General features: G+C 44.4%; 1 long non-coding RNA gene across 1 annotated transcript in view; it reads right to left on the bottom strand.

The window, feature by feature from the left end:
- The window catches only part of LOC146855630 (uncharacterized), a 104,258-nt gene extending 90,854 nt beyond the window's left edge, over nucleotides 1-13,404 (bottom strand). Inside the window, exons 1-3 of the long non-coding RNA XR_014980860.1 lie at nucleotides 13,266-13,404; nucleotides 6,752-6,862; nucleotides 6,168-6,287 (exon numbers count right to left, since the gene is read on the bottom strand). This is a non-coding gene — a long non-coding RNA (uncharacterized LOC146855630). The remainder of the gene's footprint in view (nucleotides 1-6,167; nucleotides 6,288-6,751; nucleotides 6,863-13,265) is intronic.
- Nucleotides 13,405-15,006: the final 1,602 nt, after the last annotated feature.

Below are 15,006 nucleotides of genomic sequence, written 5' to 3'. Positions count from 1 at the left end.
TCTCTGAGGCAATAGAATCTGTGTTGACACGGAGCGCCTGAATTTCCTCTAAAATTAAGGATAATGAAGATTCTGCTGACTCTACCGCCTTTGATTTAATTGGCGGAGGTGAAACCTGCTGCTTCCTTTTAGGATGAATATTTTTATTATCCATGTTGTAATAATATCAAAATTAGAATAATAATAATAAAAAATAAAATAAAGGAATTGCAAAAATAACAGCAAAATAGCAAGAAAAAGAAAGAAAAAATACTGCAGCAGAGAGAAAATCCTTAGTAGAGCTGGTGCAGCAGCTATAATGGGCTATGGGAGTGACTAGGCCCAAGCCAGGCCCTTTCCTGAAGGATTGCTCCGCCCCCTGACAGACAAAGCTGGGAATACCTGAAGGCAGAGCTGGAAGCAGAGGCTGGATACCAAGAAACGCCTCCAACACCATCCAAATCCCCAAGAAAACCACAGCACTCCACAGGTATGGACCCTACAAGTTAAGCGACCTCATTTGCGCCGCAAAACTGACAGGAATCGTCGTTGTAGATCGAAAAACGGGCGAAAAAGCGCCGGAGCTCTCTACGCGGCGGCCATCTTGGCTCGCGCGTCTCTCGTAAAGGTAGTCTTTCTAAGTGTCCTCTTACGTCTCAATTTGTTACAGTTTGTTCCAGTATATTAAACCATATACCAGTTCACTGTTTGATCCCTCATCTTCCACCAAACAGGCATACAATGTATGAAAGGTCCTGTAGAACCTTGCTAGCAACTGGAGGGCACAGATACAGACCAAACCAGACCACGTAACTAACCATGCATTACTAACCTGAGAGTTCTGTGAAGAGTGGAGAAATCTGCCACACACTGTTAGTCACTGGAGAACTATAACATAGTCCACCCTGCAGGTCCCAAACAGTCAGCCATCCTGAACACCAACATCCTATTATCACCAAAGGATGATTATAGTACAGTGCATTGTGGCAAACGTCCTTCATTGACCTTTCGTAAAGGGCAATATATTGAAGAGGATTGTAATGCATTCTAGCTAGACAGATCACGGATTCCCACTCACTCTTCTCCACACGTGTTACCTACCCTAGATCCATAACCTCACGGAGTGGGTGACATCCAGTCACAGCCGGCACAGGAAATGGGACTGAGACATTGGCAATACAAACAAGCATTTGCGAGAGTTATAGCTATTGGCTTTGTAAATGACAATGTCTTTTACCTCTGTGTTTTGGTTTGGAGTGTAGTGGATGTTTGTGGTGTGGAGTGGAATTATGCGGGTTGTATTGGAATTGATAGTTGTGGAATTGTGTGGGGGTGGAGTTTATTTGTGTAATGGAATTATGTAGCATGTTAAATAGGGGTGAGAGCTGCACAGAATAGGTAGAAAGGAAGATAGAGTGGGATAGGTAGTTTATGCAGGAAGTGGATTTTAAACTGTGACTTGCAGATGCCGCAACATCTTTACTACAAGCGCATATGCTGCTGAGCCACTGTGACAACTTGAAGGTTACATGGCGTTTATTTTGGGGCAGGGGAGTGGCTAGACGTTGCACAAACACAGTGTATTTAATCAATAAACACATTTAATTCACCATTGTCTTCTGGGATGCAACTGTGCTGTTAGAATGCAAAATGTCCATCTTATTGGCTCCTGCTCATCACTCTCTTGATTTGCAGTGAGGGCCTGTGTTAAAACTAATTTGTAATTATAAGACATTAATTATATGTAGTACGTTCCTACCATTTCGAAATGCCTTAAATAACAAGTATTTTCCTTACCCAATACAATAGTGCTACTATTACACAGTTTAATGGTACGGAATTAACTGATCTCAGGAGGATGGAATGCAGACCACCATAATCAGATTTGACCGCTTGACCTTCCAATCACTGCATTTGTCAATGGTGACAGTTCAGCTCCCAAAAACATCCTTCCACCTTACAATGTTTATAGCACAAGTTGGGAATACGCCCATATTTCTGCTGTAATCACTCTGTTGATGAAGTGAATGTAAGCTTTGCTTCGGACATGCTTCTGGCAACACAGGCAGCTCCTAAAAACAGACTTGCAGATGCTAAGGCCTCTGCCTGTCATGTAAACATACCTTTCCTCCATATGACAAAGGCCCTCTCCAGAACTGTCCGAACCACTCCCGCGTACTAGTGCAGTGGGAAGCCTATTGAGTAGCAAAAGTTATTCTTTAAATATTTCAAAACATCTTAGATCAAATCAAGAGGCCTTTCTTTGTGTCGATTCTCATACAACTAACAAATGCCAGTATTCACTTGTTTGCAGGCTGGGAAACACATGCCTAGTAAAACAAAAAGGCAACTGGTGCTCATGTAAAGCACTTTGATACCTTCGGGTCGAGTTTTATAAAATTCCAAAACACACAAAAAAAAAATCAATATTGTATATTACTATATAAATAACACAAGGTTACCAAACACAATTTCTAAATTGGCTATGTTTATGTTGCAACCTTGTATTAGGTATATAAATTAACTGAAATCCATTCATACTATAGGAAAGTTCTTTCAGGAGGAGGGCTGTTTTCTACTCAGTGGAAGGGGGGGGGGGGGTGAAAGCAGGGAGGAGACGAGCTAAGAGGCTGGGGGAATAAAACATCACGAAATACATTTAAAAAGTTAAACATTGCATAGATTTCCAGTGCAAACTGTATGTGGATTATCAATGTTGTCAGCTGTAGCCTTAACAAGTGTAATATAGAAAGAATGCAGAGACTCTGCTGTGACTACATCATGGAGGGAAGGGTGAGAGAAGAGGGGCGTAGAAGATGCCAGGACCAACAGGAAAAGTGAAAGGAGGAGGGGACGGGAAAAGAAGCTGCCAGGACTGCCATGAGCATTAAAGTAAAGCTGGGTTATTCGAGTGAGGGCAATAAAATTAAAAATATGAAGAATCAAAGAAAACCTACACAAAGGCTCTGAAAATTCTGTCTACAACTTCGTGCATGCCTGCATAGATTAGTATCACACATTGCTGCCCAGAACGTTCCTGCTTCAAACAGGGCAGCAGGCAGCTGATGATGATCATCGTGAATGCGCTATTAAGTTAAAAGAAAATGTTATCAAGCAGAGAGATATCGGCAGGAACTCGCTTACCTAGCGAGGCCAGTGAGCAATTCCATAATGGGCAACATCAAGCCCGCAATGACTCCCGCGGTTCATTCAGCAGCCAGTGGGTCTTCGGGTCACGGGATTTGCATTTAATTTAATGTGCACAAGCAGTGCTGCCATTACCAATGATTGCAGCCTGCAACTTTCCTAAGATGAACTGAAGCGCACTGCCGGCAGTAGTAGTAGAAAGTCCCACCTAAGCTATCTCAGTGTGTGTCATCGTGTCCGGCTAACATGTATGAAAGCCGCGTGGTGCTGCTCTAAATACTACACTGTATCAGAGTAGCAGCTAGAGCTGCGGGCTCTGAGCAAGCCCCGAAGCATACCGGGAGCTGCTGACTTTACAATTGGGTAACCCTGGGCGTAGTTTGCGTAGTAGCGCTACGCGTAGCTACACGAGCTGCGTAGTGCGGTAGGGAAATGCTGTTTGCACTGATTGCACAGTGCCGGATGCTCGTCCGCACTGTGCAATCATTGCAAACGGCATCTTGCACAGTGCAAGCGGTCGTTTTCTGCCGCTCGAGTAGATTTGTAGTCGAGCGGCAGCTTTCTCAACGCGGACTGGTAGTTTCTCATCACGAGCGGTCGCGACCATACACGACCACTCGCAATGAGAAACCTGACCTCCCCGCATTGAGAATCTCGCTGGAAGGTTTATTTTCCACGCTCGCTATCGGCAACTTGATGTTGCTGATCGTGAATGAAGAAAAAGTCTCGCCGGGATGTTGCTTTTGCTCGCTCGCGTTCGCCAACTTGAGGTTGAGGACCACGAGCAAGCAAAAAATGCCCGCTACGCTACTCGTTTTTGCACTGTGCTACGTGCAATTCACATAGTGCGTAGTAGCACAAACTACGCACGCTCCGCGAGCATAGCGTAGTACTACGCCCAGGGTTATAATTGGGTAGCCAAGTTTGAGTCGTGGCATCGGCTTAACATACTGGGTGACTTTGGGCAATTCACGTATTCTCCCCACACTGACCTGGGACACCAGCAGGGGGTTAAAATGCTAATGTTCAACTTCGGCGCTTGGAGTTTAAGATAAGCCTCGGGGGAGACATACACCACAGCGGGGAGGGACACAGAACCATCGCCGCGTGCAGAGCGCAGACCCCATTTAAAGAACTGCGCTGAGAGTGAAAGTGTATTTGAAGGCAAGCCTCGCTGGCGCATTGCCATACTCGAAGAAAAGCCTTGGCATGCTAAACTAATTAGAACCAAATAGTTCTCCCAAACAACAAATCATGACTTGCAGCAAAAGGAAACTGAACTTAGGTGATGCTGCTCTGTCAAAAACGGAAGTGACGTTCCGTTATGTGAACCACTTAGGCTGCTGCAACCAAGACAGGCAGTGCAGCATGCCAATGGTAAGAGGCAGACGGGAGCAAAGTCTTTATCAACGACTCCAGGTCTTCCAGACAGCGCATGCGCACTGCCTAGTCTCGACCTAAAAAGGGTCATGAAGAGCTAATTTGTGCTGCCAACATGCCACAAAGTATTAAAAAAAAATAGGTGCCCATCTCTCATACTTCCTCATCCATCACACCATCTAGCACCATGTCCCATCACATAACCGCACATGAGAATACTTCCCACATACGTTCAAAGCAAAGACAACACACTATCAACCACATACTCACGTAATGTAATGTGCTGTCCATGGGGATTCAGCACACCACATAGGGGCCGGCGCGGTGCTTCCATTGGGGCGTTGGGGCGTAGCCCCACTAAGCCACATGGACCCAACGGCGCAATAATAATGAATATATATTATAAATATATTATACGCGTGTCCCGGTACTAGTAGTACCGGGACACGCTCGACTGAAAATCCGACGGAGTGCGTACGCTGCTGAAGCCAGGGGGTGGGGCTGGGCTGCAGCAGCTGAGTGACAGTCCAGACTCAGCTGCTGCAGCAGTAGACTGTGCGCATGTGCATTTTTGGGCTTTGATCAGCCCGCACATGCGCGCAACAATCTTCCCATTGAGGGACCCAAGGGGGGGTGCTGCTTCATACAGCAGCCCGGGCCCCGGATCTCAATCTCAATCTGGGCGAAGAGTAACTGTGCCCCCCTAGCCAATGAAACCACCGCGCAGAAGGGCAGGCCAGGCAAAATGAGGCAATCCATTGGGTGCCGTGGTTTATTATGCTATGATATTTCGTATAGCCTGCTGTCATTGGTTCACTCAAGGTTCTCGCGAGATGTGACACTTTTGACCTTAGAGTCGGTCTTCCTGCCATTTTGAAGTCAAGTTTAATATACGTGCGTCTCTCAGTGAAACCTCATCTGTGTAGAAGAGTGTCCCCAACCAATGTGCGGTGCCAGGGGTGGAAAGTTCCTGCTCCCGCTGTATGAAGGAGGCTGCAGTCACGACTCGGAGGTGAAGTAAGGTAAGGACAAAGTTCGCATCCCGTCCCAACGAACATTGCTGTCTGTGTGCCGAAGCCATGAATCGGAGCTCGCGCTGTCATTTCCGAAGGTAGCTCCTGTAGCCGAAATGTCACCACGGCTCGTTAGATTGCATGCAATTTTACAGTATTTAGAGAGCCCTCAGCAGCTACATCATTATATGGAAAATGCGAATCCTATGCCAAAAAAGTCCCCTCCTGTTATACTTCAGCTCAGCTAAATATTTCAGTCGAAATGTAAGCGGACGAGTTAATTAACCTCGAGTTCCCTTGCCTCCATTTGGCCCTGCACAGTTACACTAATGTATATTTCTGTTGAGGTGTCTCTTTTCTCAAAAAAAGCACATTTGAAAACTGATTTAAGTAAGACCGAGAGTTACACAAAAGACTGAAAGGAGGCTTTTAAAAAAAAAATCTAATTCTAATGGTTCGTTCAACTAGAGAGCTGGCTTTGACAGAAATTTCTTCTTATCACTTTTCGTCAAATGTTCAAACAAAATCGTGCCACAAGAAAAATCATGCAAAAAATTGAAACAAAGGGGCTTGAGATATTATATTTCTTTTGAAAAAAATGGTGGAAATCAGAATTAATTGACTTTTTGATCGTAGTCAGAGTCTCACCCTTCTTGCCAACCACTCTTCGGGCCCAGATGTTTGTCTTGTCCAGAACTTTTCGGGTTTTTTTTTCTACAAGTATCCGGCTGTAGTTCGGGTACTCACATGTTATTGAACTGAGCATTTCTATAGAAGGAAATTGAAAAAAATAAAAATAAAACCATGTTGCTTCTTCAGTGATGGGTTTTTAAATGAAGATCAAGGAAGCGGTAATTGGAATAAGATTAATAGCATAAGGGGACACAGAGAACGGACAGCAGGGCGTGACAATGGGTTCGAGGTTACTGGGGGAAGGGGGGAAAAGCGATTCCATTACAGAAGTGATAGGAAAGAAAAGTGACAAATGATTGGGAGAAAAGCAGGACTTCAAGTGTGCTGGGTGCTTTTCGTGTGTTTTTGGAGGGCGAGAGGGCTCTCCATAACACAGCTGGGGCCTAAATGGCACTCTTGTCTGTGGCATGTTTAGAAGCTCATATGTTGCCCACAGGATATTTCATTGCATGTTATGCTGGTACATAAAGAAGGTGTCTTCAAATAAATTCTGAATTTTCCATGTAGTAAAAACCGACACTACAAGAAACAGGTATTACCTTCTCTTTCCTCCTTTCCTTTATTGCTCCCAGTCCCTTGTGAAATGGATCCGAAAAACACTTGCTGGAAACGTAGTCTTTTTCTGACATTTTTCAATTTCTAAGTGCAGCCTCAGGGTAGAGAGAAATAAAACATTAAAAATATGAAAAATAACTAACTAACTAAAGCAAGGTGGCCAGATCGATTTATTCACACCTAAACACATTAGCGCCACATTACAGTGTTTGCCAGTGAAGCCCTACTTTTGTTGCCTCCTCGCTCTTTGAACATCCATGTTTTCCCTGAGTGGGAAAGCACACTATTCCTGGAGGTACTGAAATACCTGCGTGTTGGGTGCATTGGAAAACAAAATGCATACTGCTGCTCTGTATTCACAAACGTGGTCTTTTTAAACCATTCTGCTTTCGTTTTGTAATTATATAAGCAATGGGCATTAGGTCAGCTCCATTACTCTCACACGTTCCTTTCCGCACCCTCGTTCCCTTTTGGGTTGATGTTTTTTACAGACTTTTGGAGAGACTTAGAAGAAAGTGCGAGTCTCCTCCACCTCTGGCTTTCCATGTGCAAGTAGGAGGCTGGCCGAGCAGACATTTCTGGTATATGTGTGGAATTTGATGTAGCTCCTAAGGTAGTAGGTGCCCCTAGGCTGTCCAAGGCCTTGTGTGTGTGAGGAGTTTGAGTGCGTGTTTATGTCCAGTGAGCCAATGGAGGTCTCTGAGTTGTGAGGGGATATTTGTGTGTGGGAGGAGGAGGAAGGAGGAGGAGTGTGCGTCTGGCTGCCACTTTTTATATGGTCTGGACTAGTCTTCTAGCCAGTTGCCAGTGGTTCTGACAAAGAGTGCATTGCCCTAGTCCAACCTGTTGGAGATGTGGGCCTGGGTGAATTTCTGCATGTGTTGATCAGGACCACTTAAAGATTTTTCTGAGGATCTTAAGGGTGTAGAAACAGAAGGATGTGACTGAGTTGACTTGGCAGGTTATTCCAATTTGGTTGTCCACCACTTTTACTAGGTTCTTGGCTGGTTGGGCAAAGTGTGGGTCCGAGATCTGCTGACCACCACGTCGAGTTCCATATTGTGGTGCCCTTGCTGGAGAGTATCGCTTAAGTTTTGTCTGTGTTGAGTTTCAGACAGTTGGCCTTCATCTAGCTGGTGACATCAGACATGCAGACAGTGAGGGTACTCCGGATGCTGGATGTTTTGTCAGAGAGGGATAGTATGAGCTAAGTTTCATTGGCATAGGAGATGATGTTGCTTCTTTGGATCTGGGTGATGTTAGCGAGAGATGCCATGTGGTGTTGAACAGTGTGGGGCTGAGGGAAGCAAAGCGCTTTAGCAAGCGGCCTCCTAACGAGAGACAATAAAATTGTTATGATAATGCTGATGGTTAATGTTCTTCATAGAGAGAGATCAGAGTTTTGTCTAGTGGAAGTTTTGACTCATGGAAAGGTAGCACAGAAGCTTAATGTGCCTGCTGCAAAGAACATATATACTTGCGTGGACCTATGTGAAGTGTGTGTACAAAGCTCAGCTCAACCAGAATCACGGTAACAGCGCATTGCGCTGCCTCTTATATTCAGTATATTGTAACACTGTTTTTCTTCCCCCGCCTTTCCTTGTTTTGTTTCCCTGTTTTCCCCTTGCTTGCCATTCGTTACTCTAGAGTCTAATATTCAGTATGTTGTAAGACTGTTTTTCTTCCCCCGCCTTTCCTTGTTTTGTTTCCCTGTTTTCCCCTTGCGTGCCATTCGTTACTCTAGAGTCTAATAGAGTCGGAAGGCCGTAGGGGAAGACTGTGGACTTTTCTTCAAGTTCCTGACGCTCCTGCGGAACGAGCCTGGCAACCATTACACTGCTGTGCAACTTCTTCTACTCTTAGAGCTGAGATTTCCATGAGTCTTATAGTCTGAATTCAGCACCTGAGCATAATAGGACAGAATGTATGAAGCTCTGTGGTAATACTGAATAAGCAGCTACCTATGTTATGCCATCTATTAATGTAATAACTGCACTTTCACAATTGCTTTATTAACCTTCCTGCTTTCTCAAATTTGCTTGAAAATGCACGATTTTTCTTCTTTTTGGGGTTCGGGCTCGGGTTCGGGTTCGGGCTCGCTTCGCTCGCTCGCTACGGTGCTGTATGCTAATTCGTTTGCGCCCCACCACTTTAAAACCTCACCCACCGCCCCTGCATAGGGGTAGTATACACTATGCAAATGCTACAATATAATACAGTTAACCACCATACACCAACTTAAGGGGCAGACTACAATATAGGTATCTAATAGAAAGATCTGCCAAACAGTTCTGGCCACCGGAGTACTCTAATTCAGTATAAACTGGGGTCCCACAAGCTATATTCTGTGACCTTCACTTATCTCCCCGCCATTCAGAGCACATAGGAGGACTGCAATGCAGTCTACCTGGACAGACCTGTGACACACTTCTCTTCCCCTAATATCTATATTGCCTCATAACACTGGAGCATGGTCGACTTTAACGCAACAACCAATACAGAAACAGAGCTGGAATGTCTCTTGTAATAACTACAAATACTACATAGGGACCTGCAGAACTAGCTAATTCTGCCAGCATATCTCAAAACTTAAGTGATGTGTCTATCCCACACACTCGCTTCATTCATTACACTGCTAAACACGGTGTCCTATTGCATGATAATCACACCTTGGTGGTCACCATGCACAACAAGGAAACACTTCCAACATAAGGCAATTACTAAGACACCACTCTTCCACCACACACCCTACATGGTACCACTGTGAGCAAGCTCTTCAACTCCCCACTTAGGATTGTATACAAATGAAAAATAAAATTAAATATATATGTATATATGTATATATATATATATATTTAATATTATTTCTCATTCGTATACAAGCCCAACAATTTTCTAATGTAGGGGGCTAAGAACATGCCCCTATAAACAAAAATACAGTAGCCAGAGTACAGACAAGATCGACATGGAGTCTGTGTACCAGATGTAACATGCATGTGTAGAGTTACCATAGCAGAGTACATTATTCTCTTTCCAGGTCCATATCACATACAGATATCAGGAAAAAGTATGGACAGTTGCGGCTGCTGCCTAGAAGCAGCAGTGGGGCGGGTGGGGGGCCAAAGGGGGAATCGGGAAAAAAAATCAATTACCTCAAGGCTGGCCGGCCGCCACCGCCTCTCCTGTGTCCCGTCCCGTCCTCTTCCTGGCTTCTTGTGAGAAAGCAGGAAGCCCCAGTGCTCCCACGCTCCCCACAGCCAATCACAATGCTGCAATGCAGCATTGTGATTGGTCTGAGCGCTGTGGCACTGTGCTCAGCCAGGGGCTGGAGAGGTGGGCATGTTCTTCATGCAGGCTGTAAGGCACCCTGCATGGAGAACAGGGAAGTGCGCATGACTGTTTTGGGAGGCCCGCGGGCCAACCAAACAGTCATTGTTCACTGGAATTTTCTACCACTCCACCCGTGCTCTGCAGCCCTGCCCACCCCCTCACACAGCCGCAGCAGAACAACAAAATAAAATTATAATAACCTCATGTTATTATCATTTTATTTTTTATTTTATTTTGCTGCTTCCTGGAAGTGAGGCGATGCTCCTTTACCTTAGCGAAGAAGCCGCCACTGAGTAAGGACCTCGATTATGGGCATATCTACTCTTGTGAGAGGGACCCTGCCTGCAAATTGTACCCAGTGCTGTCTACAGTGGCCAAAAAGGTGGGGATCCATTCACCATTAGAGCCCAGACCCCTCCTCGAGGGGCAAGTCCCCTTGTGTGGGATCTACCAAATTATGTAACAGATCTGCAACACCCAACCTAGGGATAGTAAGTGCGAAATAAATGCTACAATACAATATGCTGTTACATTTTTATTATAACGGACTTTCCATTGTCTCTTTTGCATAGCTTTTGTACTTGTTATGATGCGTCAGGCATGGCACTCAACACCCAATCCTAAGAGGGCAATGCAGTATCAACTCCATGGCCTTCATTCTCAGCATATGAAGAATTCTTTGAACATGTACTTGAAGCTTAAGCCTTGTTCATTGTTGAAGGTGGCGGGCCCTCTAATAGAAAGGGAAGAAAGGCTTATCCTTTGAAGAGAAAGGGAGGAAAAAAGCCTCCCTCCCAACTGTACTAGTTAGAGTTATGCGTTTCATGGTGAGGACTCAGCCTATGTTTGTAAGGTCTGAATAATCAGATAAATACGACTCCAGTATATTAAATAAGTAGTTAAAACATTTATAAATAATAGTACATTTCACAAATATCGCACCTTTCACAAGAAAAATAATTGAAGCCAAGTTCTAAATTACCCGTGAAGTTCTAACCATATGACTAAAATATATTTTAAAATAAAAGTTGATCTATGGATCATGCATTCAGAAGTAGTGAAATAGAAAAGAGAAGAAGCAGAGAAAGACATATGAATATACAAGAAGGGCCTTAAAGTTTGAATATTTATGTACTTAATTTCTACAGTGCGAGTTGGGCTAATCACTGGAAGAGAAATCAAGTCTCGAGACATTTATGAAAAGTAAAATCATCTCTTTGGCTTATGAAGGAAGGGAGAGTTGGAATTCCCCATCAACTCACACTGCAGCACAACAGTGCAAGCACCTACTGCCGCCTTTCCTTAGATTGAGTAAACCCTCTAGCAGGGCGAAAGGAATGCGTAGGTTTAGAATGTTCGAAGAGAGCAGAGAATGTCTCAGAGCTACCGCTACGTATAGACAGTCGAGAGTGCCTTGAATTCAACACACGACATTTGTGCTCCAAATTTCTCGGTCTCAACTATGTCGAACAAATGTACTTTGTGGTATTGGAGGACAAGAAGCTCTGAGCCTAAACAGGCCATCTCAGTAGACACCGAGCATCACTTTTTGGAATCCCGCTCCTTCTTCCTATAGATCGGACTCTCTTTTGTTTACTTCTAAAAAAAAAAAAACTCAAAAAAAACCCAAAACAAAAAAACCTCAAAATTCATTTTTAAATAACATTTCGGATAACTGTGTCAGTGTGGTTGTTTGCTTTGTGATACTTCCACCTCTGGCAGCCATGTTTTGCAAGTTTTAAACTTAGTCCTTGTTCCTTACGTTTCTTTCTGCATACAGCTCAAATATTGTGAACTGTCTGTTTGCAGTTTTCTTTTCAACCTAGTGCGTTCAGAGCTTCAGCTTCGAGACATTGGTGGCAAGATTTGTACTTTAAGGATTTGTATTTATAGTTTTTACTAACATTTTATATAGTCTTTAACAATAAAGAAAAACGCATGTTCTTTGCTTCAGTGTGTGCAGCGTTTAGATGTGTGGTCTTAGTCTTAGGACATCATCTACATAGTCAGTGTCATCACTGGCTGGTCACCTGTGCTGTAGTAAGGAGTCACACCTCTCTGGGCAAAATGACATTACCTCTTATGTGTTTGCACTTTGGTTCAGGTGATGATGACGCCACTGCCCAAAGCTTGAAAGGTCCACTTTGTTTCTCTAGAACTTGTGTAACAAGCCTCGTTCTAGTTTCTGTTTGTCCAATGTCATGCAATCTATCATGCCCATCGTATTGGGGAGAAGGAAGGCCTGGAGCCTCGAGAGCAATAGATGCTCGTGTTTGTGGAAGGCCTAGGGCCGGCTGTAGAGAAAACTGGAGGTAATTCTCCGGTGTGGGAGACATGGGCAGATACAAGGTATGAGCGTAGGCTCTCCCAGGGACAAGCAGTGGACTTCATGTAAATACCAGATGCTAGCATTATGCATAACCTTTTATTGCAAACTGCAGCACTTCAAAGCAAACTTCAACCACACTTAAAATTCTAGAATTAGAACCCCTTACAGTCCATACATACCCAAGCCCAGCAGCCATCTTCCTCTTTTATTTGCTGCTCCTTGTCAGTTATGCACCTCCAATGGGCTCCACATGTGGAGGACCTTTGCGTAACTGCACTATGAGCCGATCAAAGGCACGGCGCTGGCAGTTGCGCACATGGACAGTAGCAGGATCCTCAGAGGCCCATCCGTGGATTTCGAACGCGGCCTCAATAGTTGGCATCTCAGTATCAGACTGGAGGCACAGTGGTCATCCAGTGGTTCTAATCTGCGATTTACGCTACAATGCTCTCTCTACCAAAAATGCTTGGAAATAACCAAGTATTTCTACGGGCTCCTCATTGAGAAAACGCAACACGTATGCCCCGCCCCCAACCCGTGCTTACATCTAAAAGTAGTTGGGTCACCAAGCAGTGCTTTTTATGTAAACGTTTGGGTTGCAACGAAGTTCAAAACCACTTAAAGGCCGATTTTAAAATGAGCGAAACTGCAAACTTTAGCTGAAGTTCCCTCACAAATGTTGACAAAAGGCTGAGTCCTTTGTGATTTCCTTAGCTAAAACCAAATGGTTACGATTTCTATATATCTAATGATGTTTCAATAGTTATTTTTTTTTTAAAAGAATTTCGTTCAGAAATTGTGCTTTCCCACCTTGCACTGCAACTGTCCCATCCTCTCACCTTGATGGTGTCTGGCTTTGTTTGTTGGTCACGCTCGGGAACAAAATTGAACAGGAAAGAACACAATGTCTCGCCTCGGCTAGGATGGGTATTTGAGCAACTATTTATTACCCAAGTAAATGTTAAAGTCGCTCCTGGATACACCCCTCATTTAGGTTTATCACATGCGAGCCCCACTGAGACTTTAGACTTTAAGAAACGAGAGCAGGGCGTCCTCTCTCAGACCACGTGAAAAACACGCGCACAAGCATCTCTTTATATGCTCGCTGTTTGCTTCTAATTTATTATGCTTGCACTTAAGTAAGAATGACAGGCTCAAAATAAAGAAAAACATTCTTCAGCCTCGACCTCGTGGTGGCACAAGGCTCTAAACAAACAATCAACACATCGGATCAGCGTCTTTCAGAATGTCTCCTGTCCATCCCCCTTCTAAGCAGCTGTCCTACGACTACTAGTTACAAGGAGAAATGCAATTAAATCCACCGTCGGAGGGCACATTCCATTAACGTCGCAGTTCTCACCTCTCAGAAATCTTGGGTATAAAGAGAAGTATTTCTGACTTTTTCAACCTTTAAAATAGAACTGGATGTAGATTAGCCATAGACTTCAGTGACACCCTCTGCTTAGGTGCATCTCTTCAGCTCTGACTGTATGTAAATTTAGTGCTCAACAGGTAAACAAACCAGTTATTTGTGGGTGTTGATAGAACATAAAGTTGGAGTGAGGGGGCGGTAGGAGGGAGCAGAGGGCCACTGCGTAGTAACAGGAATGCGTAACCTGCATGCGCAGTTACAGATATTTACATGAGTTGGGGAGAGTGAGGACCACACTGTAACTGGAGGAGATGTAGGAGGCGTATTGATGAGGTTAAGCGGAAGGGACGGGCCACTCCCGGGGTGGAAATAAGATGGTGCATAGATGTTTTTAGGTTCTTGCCTGAGGCAGCATAAGTACTGTCGAGTAAAACACATTTTGCTAGTTTACAGTGTGCTTAAAGTCTGCCCGTTGCTTACGGTTGGTTGGCTTCATTGTCACTCTCAGTTGCTGGTTTGTCTTTGGTCAGTGCACATGTGCTGGCTTCACTTCCTCTTCCCGTGTTTGACTCTCCCCTGGAGCATGGCTCAAATACTTGTGTCTTTGCATTGCTTGCGTTTTTTTAATCTTATTTTTTCTTTTTGTTGAAGCACTCCATTAGGAGTGTATCTGTTTGCAGACAGGGGATGTCTCTCACTTGTACTTCTCTCCCTGGCCCTTCTTGTTGCTCTCTTTTACCATGAGCTTTTGTCCCCTTCTGTGTTGTTGCTTGCCTCCTTCACCCACCGTGTCTACGTTTTGCTATTAGACCTTGTGTGGCGTCAAACATTATTTCTGTGAGACTCGAACCTCTGCAGTCCTGAGATGAGTCCTGAGTGTACTACCTGCTGTACAACAAACGAAATTCACTATTGCTACAGATAGTTACTGATGAGGTTCACAAACATGTATGCAGTGCATGCACTTACTACCAAGATCTGTGTGATAAACCTCGTGACACAATTTCAAATGTTAGTACTGAGCAGAGTGGGCTAATGAGCCTGCTGTGTGATCACACAGCAGGCCACAGGTTCAAATAACAGTGGATAGTTAATGCATCTGCGGCAACAGAGGCTATAATCACTGGAGTGGTGATCCATCAGGTTATAGTAGACGTATTCGAAGTATTCGCCTTCGAAGATGGTGGGCAGGTTGTCTGCTCGACATA

The sequence above is a fragment of the Triturus cristatus genome, chromosome 4_1, assembly GCF_964204655.1.
Source record: "Triturus cristatus chromosome 4_1, aTriCri1.1, whole genome shotgun sequence".
In the NCBI taxonomy this organism is placed as follows: Eukaryota; Metazoa; Chordata; class Amphibia; order Caudata; family Salamandridae; genus Triturus; species Triturus cristatus.
Note: the sequence above shows the minus strand (reverse complement) of the source record. Positions and strands in the feature narration are given on the sequence as shown.